The following is a 12,697-nucleotide window of genomic DNA, read 5'->3' on the forward strand; positions in this document are numbered from 1 at the left end:
TAGCTTGGAAATTACTTGCGCTATTGTTTGGGTAGAGAAAATGAGGCAAAAATAGCTCAGTAACCATCATTCACTAATAGACAATGAATTGCTGAATATTTATGTCATGGAAGACACCACATAAAGTGCCAGCACATGTATCTCACAGCTGTCAGCAACAAAGCTGGACCAGAATTTCAGGTCATCTGATATCCACCCTGTGTTTTCTAATGACTTGTTATCCCAATGAAGTTCCATATCAGCCATCAACTTCATTCAGTTAATAGTGGCTCTTGGAGTACTGTGTTCACAAGGAAGAATCTACCTGGCTTCTCAGGGAAGAATGCCATTGCTTGATGACCCATATCCACTGGAGGTTGGGTGGCGAGCAGAATGCATACTAGTGGGTTTTGTTGTTTGCTGCTTTTTCACCACATTTTGGCTGCAAGATGTTGTCTTCTTAAACATTAAATCTAACCTCATGGGAAGCTAACATGGAACACAGGACCACATTCCTGGAGTCTTATAAAATAAATTCCAAAGAATATCCAAAGAAATCTTAGTTAAGAAGTCAGCAGGAAATGATAATTATGTTATCTATTTATTACATGTCTATTTTGTACTAACCATAGTACTAGGTATTGAGGAGGAAAACAAATATATAGCCCTTGCCTTTGAGATCAAAAGTTGGAATGGGTAGAGGACCAACATATAAAGAATCCATATAGAAACATGGAAACAGAGCAACTTCTTTTGCCAAAGATAACTGGATGAGGCATTGAGTTGCTCAAAACCTGGGTCTTAAACATGTTTTAAATTTAGGAGTTTGTCAGTTGAGGGAGGAGAGAGCCTTCCAAATGGAGGGAATGATATACTGAAGGCAAAGTCTTGTCTTCCCTTGGCATGTCAAGGGAATCTGGGTGTGGCAGAAGCCTTAGGAGTTTGTGTGTGTGTGTGTGTGTGTGTGTGTGTGTGTGTGTGTGTGTGTCTATTCATGTGCACTGTGACATGAGAGAAAAGAGGGGCAAAAGATAAAGCTGAAATAGGAGGCAGAGACCAGACTGTGAAGGGATTTTCTGCTTAGTTAGACAATTATAATTATAATTTTATTCTGAAGACACTGGGAAGCCAGCTGGATGTCGTTAGGTAGTGGGACAGGCCAAAACTCTGATGCCATGTTGGAGAATGAATAGATGGAAGAAATCAGAGGCAAGGAGATCCATCCAAAGGCATGATAAGACCAGAACTAAGACAGAGACTTTGAGGATGGTTTAAGGCCCAAATGGAAAGATGCTTCTTTGATCGAACATCAGAGTATTTGTTAATTGACATGATGCAAAGGTGAGAGGTGGGGAAGAGTGAAGTATAACCCAAAGACATTATTATGTAGAGGAAAGTCCTTTAAAAGAGATCACAACAGGAGAAGAAGTTCAGGAATGGACAACAAAGCAATACTTCTCAACTGCTGTGTTGGGTTCTTCACATTTAATTTTATAACAATCCCGTTTTACAGCTGGGAGAAGAGAAACTTGGAGAGATTAGGTTTCTTTTTTAACCCAAATCACACATTTGATCAATGTGAACATTTTGCATTGTTTTGAACATATTCAAGGTATAGTGGCTGTCTGACAACCGGGGGGAGCTGGAGAGCTCCAGCAGGATGTACAAAACATTGGTGTGGAGTTAGCAGGAGACTAAAGGTATAGAGGCGTAGGTATGGAGCTAGCAGTCTGAGGCTGTAGAAGTGGAAGATCACCCAGAGAGAGAAAAAAAGGAAAAACAGACCAAAAGAAGCCTCCACATTAAGGGACTCACAATAAAGGAGCCATTGAAAGAGACAGAGAAATAGTCCTCAGACACTAGAAAAACCAAACTGGAAGGTTTGTATTTCCAGAATCAGGGTTAATCAGAGTGTCAAGTCCTATGAAGATATCAAGTAAGATAAACACTGAATCAGGCTATAGGATTCAGAAATTAGAACTCTGATAAAAATGGATAATAATCTGAAAAAAACTCTTAAATCTATACCATGACTTAAAAATTAGGTTGGACTTGCTATTACATTGAGGCAGAGGGAGAGAACCCTGCATTCTTTTAGCAAAACAGGAGAAATGAAGCCAAAAGCAGCATGTGTATAAAATATCTACAAAGGAAAGGAAATGGCTCTGAATCTAAAACATTTGAAATTTATGTGAATTTGTAGCTAACACCACTATAGCATCACAGCACTGGGGAAAGAGCATCAGAAAGACAAGTCACGTTGGAGCCCTGCTTATTCAGGACTAGAAGTACCTCGCTTAACTTCTCCGGATCTCAGTTTCCATATGTGTAAAAGGATAATCTCTGAAATCCCTCCAGCAGTAAAAACTCTTTGATTCTATGGAAGAACTAAGACAATGTTCAGCAGCTGCCCTGAGGCCCACTTCACATTTCACAGGATGATTAAGAAACCCCCCACTAAAAAAATGCATTTCAGCTACTATTTGAAATCGATATATTTTTCATTTGCCATTTTAAAATCAGGTTTTTTAGACTTAACTAGAGATTTATTGCTGTTGAAGTGAAAATTTTAAAGGGAACCATTTACTTGCTTCTGCCAGTCGCATGCCATGAACTTTGGTTTTAACACTTCTCTCTTGTTATGTGATAGAGAAACTGGCTTAATACTTAATGCCCGGGGGAAAGACTTCCATCTCTCATAGACACCCCCACCCAATTTTTCAATTTCAATAATTTCATTGGCAAAAGAAAACATACCAGAAGTGGCCAAAATTAATATGTCAAGTAACTAATATGTCAAGTGTATCTCTAGTTACAATTGGACAAGCCAACAACTGACTAGAAAAAATTAGGGTGGGAAGAAAGAGGGAAATAGAAAATGAAAACAGAATGATTTTTAACTAATACTATGCCTGTAAGAGCAGGTAGTGAAACACCAAACCAAACCAAACAAAACCCCAATTATTAATTCGTTACAATATGAAGTGACAAGCTATGTTGAAATCACCCCTAAAATGAATTTAAAATGAATTTAAAATAAAATGCAAAGGCATCAAATTTGCTCATCACTTTTTAAGACAGACAGAAAGAAAGAAAGAAAGAAAGAAAGAAAGAAAGAAAGAAAGAAAGAAAGAAAGAAAGAAAGAAAGAAAGAAAGAAAAAGAAAGGAAGGAAGGAAGGAAGGAAGGAAGGAAGGAAGGAAGGAAGGAAGGAAGGAAGGAACGATCCCAGATGCTGTGAACCAAATTATTGGCAAAAACATAAGTCTCTTAGGGACATTTTGCACAAAATATTTCTTCAAAACAGGATGTGCACCATTTATCATAGAACCATTAATTCTATTCTCAATCTAAAAATCTTACATGGCTTTCACAACCAATCCAAAACAAAGGCCTATATAAGATCACAAAGGTAATGCACGTAATAACGTAAGGGCAGCACAAAGAAAATATACTTTAAAATAAGATTTTACATTTTTTTAAAAGTCCACTCAATATTTCAAACTGAATTTTCACTCATTTTCTGAAATACCGAGTACTAAAAAGGAGTGAAGGCTTTGCAGGGTGGTTAAACAGAACATGAAGTCAGTCCATGGGAAACAGTTGCAAACGTATGGACCAAATCCGTATGGTCAATTGGGCAATAAATGGTCTTCCATCTTATTTCCTCTTAAAGAGGAGAATTTAGGGAAGCGATTATAGGCTGAGGACCCAAATGGTGCCCTGTTTGTTGCTAATTCTCCTCCAAGTGGGAGGACTGCCTTGGCCCACCCCTTCAGAATAACGAGTGCCAACAAGTGTGCTGAAGGGGCAGAAGGTTTTGTTCTCTTTCAGAAACAGTTGCAGTGTTGAGTGTGATGGCAGTAAAAGGCCTCGGAGCTTTGTTTTGTTTTTCTGCAGTGGGCTCTACCTGCTGTAAGGAAGCTTTGGGCCTCTCAGAACATTTCCCTAAAATAATTTCCCATGGGAAACCACAGAGAGGGCACTGACTGGTATTAAAGCTCTTATTGTCCTGGATTTGGCTTGCAATGCTGATGAGGTTGAATCCACGAAGGGTGAGAAACTGAAATCGAAATAAATTTTTGCAAACAACTGCCGTGACTCTCAAAACTGAGACGTGATTTGCTTACTGTGTGGTGTCCTCTCCCTTTCCGCACCCCTGCGACCCAGCCCTTCTCCTTTCACTGACCTCAGCTGTTTTAAGGAGAAAGGAGGTTGGGGTCAGGGTGACATCTCCCTGTCCCCAAAAGGGATGAAAGGCCACAATCTATCGTGTGTGTTGGGGAATATTGGGCAGGAAAGGGATTCACACTGTTGCGGCTCTGGTGGATACCAACACCTGAATTACCATTTTACTGGGTCCCATGTGCTGATGGGATGCCCAAATTCAACTGATGGGATCGGGGCAGAGCTCATGGTTGGGGAAGGCAAGTTAGCATGAACTTGGGCGTGGAGGCTCTGTGTTAATGCATTGCTGTTCTGGGTTCCAGGGCTGAATGCAGAATTAGTATTGGTGTTTTACATGCTTATATGCAAATACTCCTAAGTACCAAAAGGGCTTCTCCTGATTGGGAAGAGCTGGGTATAGAGAATACTACTATGTCTGGGGCCCTCCATCTTCAGTGATCCCTTTGAGCTACAAGTCTCCATGACTGACTGTTGCCAACTGGAACCTCTGGCAAAGGGAGGTGACCTCCACTCAGTGATGCCCCTTGGGGTTTGGACTCATTTCCTCCTCAACATAGCTACCAGTTTTGCCTCTTTCGAGAAGCAGCTCTTAGTTTCCTGGGGCTCTTGTTGAAGCTGAGTGTCTGACTCCCGGGGCGGGGCGGGGGGGGCTGTGACTATAACCTGCTATTTCTATTTTGGGCTGGATCAACTTAGACTCAATGACTAACAGAGTGAAAAGGATCCAGTAATGGAAATGGTACGTTCAAGAACACAGCCGGCCTGGCGTCCACGGCATCTTGGCTCCACGTGAAAAAATTACAGCTGTCCCTATCCACCACCTGCAGCAAAGTCGCTGGCTCAGTGGGGCCCTCGGTTCCCAGAGTCTCCCTCAGTGCTGGGGCTTGCTTCCCTGATGGTCTGGCTAAGCTGAAATCGGATGGTGTCCACTGGGCAGCTGCAACTGTTCAGCCTCAGGGCCAACTGCTCAGACCTGAAAATGGCCATGGTCATTCCATTCAGTGGGCAGAACTCAAGCCTGTTCTTACAGCTTTAACGTGAAAAATACTACCCTTGGTAAACCTCATTATATTTTTACTGACTCTGGGTTTGTTTCCATGGCCTATTTGGACTGTCACTTGGAAAAGTATAGGCTGGAAGATTAATGACACCCCTCTTTGGCACTGCTCACTACGGAAACAAAGAGTGACTGCTGATCGAACCCTCTGGGTCACTCATGCAGATGGACCTATTTCCTGTTGAAACTGACTGGTCTCAAGCTCCTGGTTGAGTCTGCACAACCCAGACTGCCCTACCGTTGCTTACCTGAACCATCATCATACCAGACATGGTAACACATCAACCATTCCACTGGGTACAGAGTAAAAGATCCTGTTTGAAAATCAGAGGCTACCATTGCATGCCCATACTGGCTCCTAACGCAGTAATTACAACTGATCTTTGACCTCTTCTTGGGGCTGTGGTGCCTCATTGCTAGTAACACTTTTTCAGGTAATGTGTTGCTCTTCCAGTCTGATAAGCTTATACTGACCACACTATTGTGGCTTGTGAAAGTCATCCATGTGATATTTTTGGTTTATATCTCTGGACCACTTCCAACCTGACAATGGTGTGCCTTTTATCACAGAACAATTCAAAAATGGGCTGATAGTTAAGTATTTAATGGGCTTTTCACATTCCCTGCAATTCGCTGGGATCTGGTATTATGGAGCTTTGAGGCATTCTCCTCCAGAACTGACTCAAAAATGTCTGGCTCTACTTCTGTCACTTCTTTCGGTCTGTACACCCTAGTAAGGCGGTTTGATCGATGAATGCAATCGTCTTCAGAAAGGGATCATTTCTTCTCAGCTGTTTTCTGAATTAGAGTCAGAGTGAACGTGTTGGGAGATTGTATAGAACTGTTTTGAAAGTTCAGGATTCCTCCTGATCATTTTTTTTTTTTAAGATTTTATTTATTTGCTAGAGAGAGAGTGTAGGCGAGAGTGAGAGAGAGCACAAGCAGGGGGAGCTGCAGGCAGAGGGAGAAGCAGGCTCCCTGCTGAGCAAGGAGCCCTATGTGGAACTTGATCCCAGGACCCTGGGATCATGACCTGAGCTGAAGGCAGCTGCTTAACCGACTGAGCCACCCAGGCATCCCCTGCCTGATCATTCTTTTTTTTTTTTTTTTAATGTTTTATTTATTTTATTCATGAGAGTCAGAGAGAGAGAGAGGCAGAGGGAGAAGCAGGCTCCCCACAGAGCAGGGAGCCCGATGCGGGACTCGATCCCAGGACCCTGGGATCATGACCTGAGCCGAAGGCAGACGCTTAACCATCTGAACCACCCAGGCGCCCACTGCCTGATCATTCTTGAGTATGATTCTTCTTTATCCTAATGACAACGACAGGCTGGCTTGGTTGGTACACCTTCTGGGAGGCTGCTTAGCCAAAAGGAGGCGAGGGATTCAAATTTATTTTGGCTCACAGATAGGAATTTATTTGTTGCATTGACTCAATTATTGAACGGAACTTGAAACTGTAAGGCTTATCAGCTAGACAGGAATTCACATTGGAGACACTGTCACCTGTGCCCTTGACTGATATAGGTCCCATTTTAGGAGGGCTAACAATTGTAAAGTAGGTGCTGACTTATCTCGCTGGAAAACATGGTGACTTGCATCTATCGTAAGACAATTTCAAGTGTTTTTGGAAATAACACAAGTAGCTCATATAGATCTCATATGACTGTAGAGATCGCTCCAAAATGAAGTTACCCTTGTTATTCTTGAAAGCTTTCTAGAGAGGATAACTAATTTGTTATTTATGTATAGCCTAAGGGTTCTGATCTCTACAGTGGGAATCATCCAATAAAAAAAGGTTGGTAAGAAATTTGTGCCTGTCTTTAGCTAAAATGATCAAAGATCACTCCTCTTGTTTCTGGAAATGTTCAGCGCCCATTCAAATCATGGCTATGACACATGGCTGTGTCCTAGATGATATCCTTATAGACCAAGATGGAGTCTGTGTAATTCCTCATATATCCTGCGATACCTGGATTAATGCTAATGACCAAGTGGGAAGGGCAAGACAGAAACTTGAGAAGGACAGCTGACCTCCTAAGGTGAATCTTTAATGGTGCATGGGATTTGTTCAGTTGGATGGGACCAGAACCTTGTGGACACAGCTGAGGTCAGTGCTACAGGGTGGCCTCATTCAGGTTTGTAGAGTCCTGTTCATAGCAGTCTTAATTCAGTGTTGTATGGGACACATTTGGTCGCAGCTAAATGGCAGAATTTAACAAATATGATAGAGATATCGCACACATCTTGCCCTCACTGTAGGAATATGCTAAGGCTACTTCAGAAGAGTTTACATGTGTACACCCACAGAAACATATTTTTAAAGGGCAAACTGGGAAGTAAAATTAAAATATATACAACAGCATATTTCTCTGTAAATACAATGTTAAAATTACTCCAAGTCAAAGTCTTATGAACCAACTGACATTATGTATCATATAATCTGAATTTTCTTGAAATATCTGCATGCTTTTGGTATTGAAAGGTTTGCATGGCTTTGGTAATTCTGCCTTCTTATAAATCAAGAAATCCCTTTTATATGATAAAGACTTTTTGCTTAAATACATTCTGGCTAAATGATATATGGACATTCTCTTTTACATATCAAAGTACCACACATTATCTTTAAATTTTTTATTGTTGTTAATCACCATACATTGCATCATTAGTTTTTGAAGTAGTGTTCCACGACTCATTGTTTGTGCATAACACCCAGTGCTCCACGCAGAACGTGCCCTCTTTAATCCCCATCACCAGGCTAACCCATGCCCCCTCCCCTCTAGAACCCTGTTTGTTTTTCAGAGTCCATCGTCTCTCTTGGTTCGTCTCCCCCTCCGATTTCCCCCCCTTCATTCTTCCCCTCCTGCTATCTTCTTCTTCTTCTTTTTTTTTTTAACATATATTGTATTATTTGTTTCAGAGGTACAGATCTGTGATTCAACAGTCTTGCACAATTGACAGCGCTCACCGTAGCACATACCCTCCCCAATGTCTATCACCCAGCCACCCCATCCCTCCCCAGCCCCCACCACTCCAGCAACCCTCGGTTTGTTTCCTGAGATTAAGAATTCCTCATATCAGTGAGGTCATATGATACATGTCTTTCTCTGATTGACTAAAGTACCACACATTATCAATAGCCAAACTGTCATTCAGCTTTATATTTTGTTCTCAGCTCATTTTGTTATACATCAATTAAAATACTCAACTTCCTATAAAGAATACATTTAAGCTCCTTACTACTGATGATGATCTTTCTTATTCAGATTTCAGTTGAGGAAAAATACTAGCAATAAACATTTTGCTTCACTTATGGATCATAAAAGTAATAAAGCACACCATAAAAATTCAAACAAAAGCAAGAGTAAAAAGTGCAAATCTCCTTTCACTCGTAACCTAGCTTTACCTCTCCTCCCTTGCAAAATTCCGGTCTCCCTAACATAAACATATATAATTTATTGTGATATTGATTTACATTTTCTTCTTCTTGCCACTTTTTTTCTCCCATGTAAGAAAGTACCACAGCTATTTCAATTCCCTTGCCTTCAGAAATGTTTCTGTGGGTAAAGCGACAGAAAGGTTTGGGATGGGACATGAAAGGAATGACTGAGAGGTTTCTTTAGGAGGATACCTTAAGCCCTGGTGTTTCCAGCCTTGGCATATATTTTCCAAAAACCTGGCTTTAAGAGACCACATGCATATGGACAATAGGTACCTCAAGATTAGTGAGAACTGGAGCCTGGAGGATCTCCCCTGAACATGCTGCTCACGATAACACAATGGATATCCTACTAGCCCAATGGGGAGGCATGAGAATTGGATTGAAGGCTATAGCCACATAAAATTTTAGATATATCCTCCATGCACGGATGTATTTGTGGAGATGGATTTAGAACCATACTAACCAATACTAGTAACACCTTAAATTTGTTTAACATATTTTATTAAAGTCTTTTACATATGTTATATAGCTTGATCTTCAGAAAACAATTTCACAGAAGAGTACACCGTGGCAGGGGCTGGGTTTATGCCAGAATACATGATTACTCTGTGAAAGGACAAATATTTAAAAAAAAAATCTGGATTCCTTTCCTTACACTATATTTGGGATGTATACACTTGACATGTATAGACCTGATACTTTCTTTATGCCATATATATGTGGTACTCTTAGGGTAAATTGCAGCCGTAAGGGTGTTATACATGAGTGATACTGTGTATATTCAAGCCAAGGCATTTAAAAGTTCAAGGAGTTGAAGGTCAATAAAAGCTTGGGATAATTAAAACCCTGCCCAGTCTTCTGCAAAGGGATTTTGGATTTTATTAAATTTTATCAGTCCTTCTCTCTCCCACCCTCCCTCTTCACATTTAGATTTGATAACTTTAAATACAAGACTAATAAAGGGACTTCTGCTTATGACCAAGATGACCAAGATGGAGATACAAGGACCAGATTTATTCTTCAACCTGAAACAGCTCAACAGCTGAACCATGTGTACGCTTTCAGATACTGGACACTGGCAGCACAGGGCAGTTCCTGAAGGACAAATGAGGTGAGGTCTACAAATGCTCACCTTCTGTGTGAAGAAGTTTCTGGGCTGCAGTGTGAGAAGGGAGACCCAGAGGGAGCCAGGAGAGCCAGGAGCTTAGAGTCCACGGAGCAGAGTATGAGAGAGCCACAGATTTGCAGAGATCCTCCCCCAACCCCAACTCCAGCACTAACCATCAGAGAGAGGTGTCTGAGGGGAGGGTGACCCACGAGGAACAGCGGAAACAATCACTGGGGCTCATGGAGGGCTGGGACGTTTGTGTTACACTAGCCAGACTGTGAACCTCACAGTCCAGCGAGTGTCTGCTGGAGTACCCACAATGCGCTGCTTGAGGAGTGGGGCAAAATCAGTCCTGGAGAAAGAGGGCTCTGGAACCTCCTAAGAAAGCTTAAAAGGAAGACTGAAAGGCTCAAACTCTTTCTAAGTACCTTCCAGGTAATTTAATTGCATTCAGTGACAAAGCTCCTATTTATAGAAATGCAAATAGCCCAGTGCTTAATGAGGTAGAACTCACAGTGCTTGAGATCTAACAAAAAATCATGAGGCCTAGGAAGGAGGCAAGAAAATATCATCCTTAGTAGAAAGAGAAATTAATCAATAGAAACAAACTAACAAATGACAGATCGAATAAAGAAGAATATTATAGTTGCTATTTAACTAAATCCCATATATTCAAGGAGGAGAATAAGCATATTAAATATAAAATGCAACAAATAAAAACAGAACTTCTAGAGATGTGCAGTATCTGAGATAAAAAATAAAGTGGGTAGGATTAATGACAAACATTGCAGAAGATCAATGAACTTGATAAGCAATAGAAACTATCCAAAATGAAATGCAGGGCAGAAGAATGAAAAAAAAAAAAAAAAAAAGAAAAGGGGGGAAAAAAAAAGGAATAAGCACCAGTAAGCCTGGAGTCCCCCAAAAAAGAGAAGAGGAAGAGGCAAACAAATACTTGAAAATGCAGTGGCCAAAATGAATCTAAATTTGATGAAAACTATAAACCCACAATCTAAAAAGCAGAAACTCAACAAACACCTGGCATAAGAAAAATGGAGAAAACAACACCAAAGCACATCATAATATCAAACTGCTTAAAACTAAAGATAGAGAAAATTGTAAGCACAGTCAGAGGAAGAAAAAAAAAAAGATTAGAAAAGCAGCAGAAAAAAATGCAAACTAGAAGACAGTAGTGTAAGATCTTAAAAGTAATGAAAGGAAAAAAAATACCCTGTCAACCTAGAATTCTATGTATCTTTTAAAAATGAAGGCAAAATAAGACTTTTTCAGACATACGAAAGTTGAAAGAATTTAAGAGCGGCAGACCCGCACTATCATAAATGTGAAAGTATTTCAGGCAGAAGGAAAATGATATCATGTGGAAATCTGAAACTACATTAAGGAATGAAGAGCACTGGAAAAACTAGATATAAAAGAATTAAAAAAATTAAACTTCAAAGGATAACTTAGTGTAGCTTCCAGCCATTGAGGTAATAAGGAAATGAATTTATTCTTCCATCTGAAACAACAACAAAGAAGGCAAAATCCTGGAAACAGAGTTTTTCAAAGTACTGGACATCAGGCAATAAAGGTCAGTGGTCTCTGACAGAAGGGGAAGGAAACAAGGTGAGCCTTATGACCGCCCCAGCTTATTGCCATTTCGAGAACTCCCCGGCCACAGAGCTGAGAGGAGCACTTCATGCAGAGCTTGGAGAACTCCTGTGTCGGGAGGCAGAGCTAAGAATCCGAGTAGATGGGGTGGCTACAGTTTGTAGGATGGCGTACCAGAGAAGAACGGGCTGCACAGAAGGAGAGCTCCAGACACCAGACATGGTCGACCTGGATTATTCAGCAGAGTCCCTATGCCACACGTGTGCGAGTAGACTACCCGAAACCCGAGGAAGAACCACCCAAGATGAGTGGAAACCACAAGGATAAGAAACATGAATCCCCAGACCAATAAGTATCATAATCAAATTGCTCAAAATCAGTGATAAACTCTTAAAAACATCAAGAGTAAAAACAAAACAAAACAAAATACAACATTAGATACAGAAAAACAAAGATAATAACAACAGATATACTGTATGAAATAAAGTTAGCAAGAAGAGAGTGGAACGCCATGTTTAAAATACTCAAGAGGGGGCGCCTGGGTGGCTCAGTCGTTAAGCGTCTGCCTTCGGCTCAGGTCATGGTCCCAGGGTCCTGGGATCGAGCCCCGCATCGGGCTCCCTGCTCCGCGGGAAGCCTGCTTCTCCCTCTCCCTCTCCCCCTGCTTGTGTTCCCTCTCTCGCTGTGTCTCTCTCTGTCAAAAAATAAAATGTTTAAAAAAAAAATACTGAAGAAAAAAATGTTAATCCAGAATTTTATACTCAGTGAAAAGTACCTTTTCAAAACAAATGTAAAACACAGGCTTCCTCAGACATATAAGCTGAATGAAGTCATTAACAGCACATTTACAGTGGAATTATTTAAATGATGTCCCTCAGGCAGAATGAAAAGGATACCAGAAACATATCAGCACAAAAATAACTGAAGAGCACAGCAGGTGGTAACCACACGGGTAGATGTATAAGATGTTTTCCTCATTATTTAAGTTGATTTAAAGGAAAACGGACTTGAAATAAAATAGTGGTAATATGTTGTGAGATTTATGGTACATGCTATTTATAGCATATTTACAAGTGGGAAAAAAAGCATTAAGACCAGGAAGGGAGAAATGGAAGGTCCTTATACTAAGTGTGAGGTGGTATAATGAACTTGAAGGTCGAATGTGATGAGCTAAAAGGGTACAGTATACAGAAATCTCCAGGCCCACATGGTTTCACTAGAGAATTCCAATAAACATTTAAAGAAAAAATTAATACCAATTTTATACAATTTCTTCCAGGAAACAGAAGAGAAGAAAACACCTCCCAATTCAT

This window comes from Eumetopias jubatus, unplaced genomic scaffold (genome assembly GCF_037043125.1).
Source record: "Eumetopias jubatus isolate StellerSeaLion01/CBP00866 unplaced genomic scaffold, mEumJub1_p1.0 scaffold_12, whole genome shotgun sequence".
NCBI lineage: Eukaryota > Metazoa > Chordata > Mammalia > Carnivora > Otariidae > Eumetopias > Eumetopias jubatus.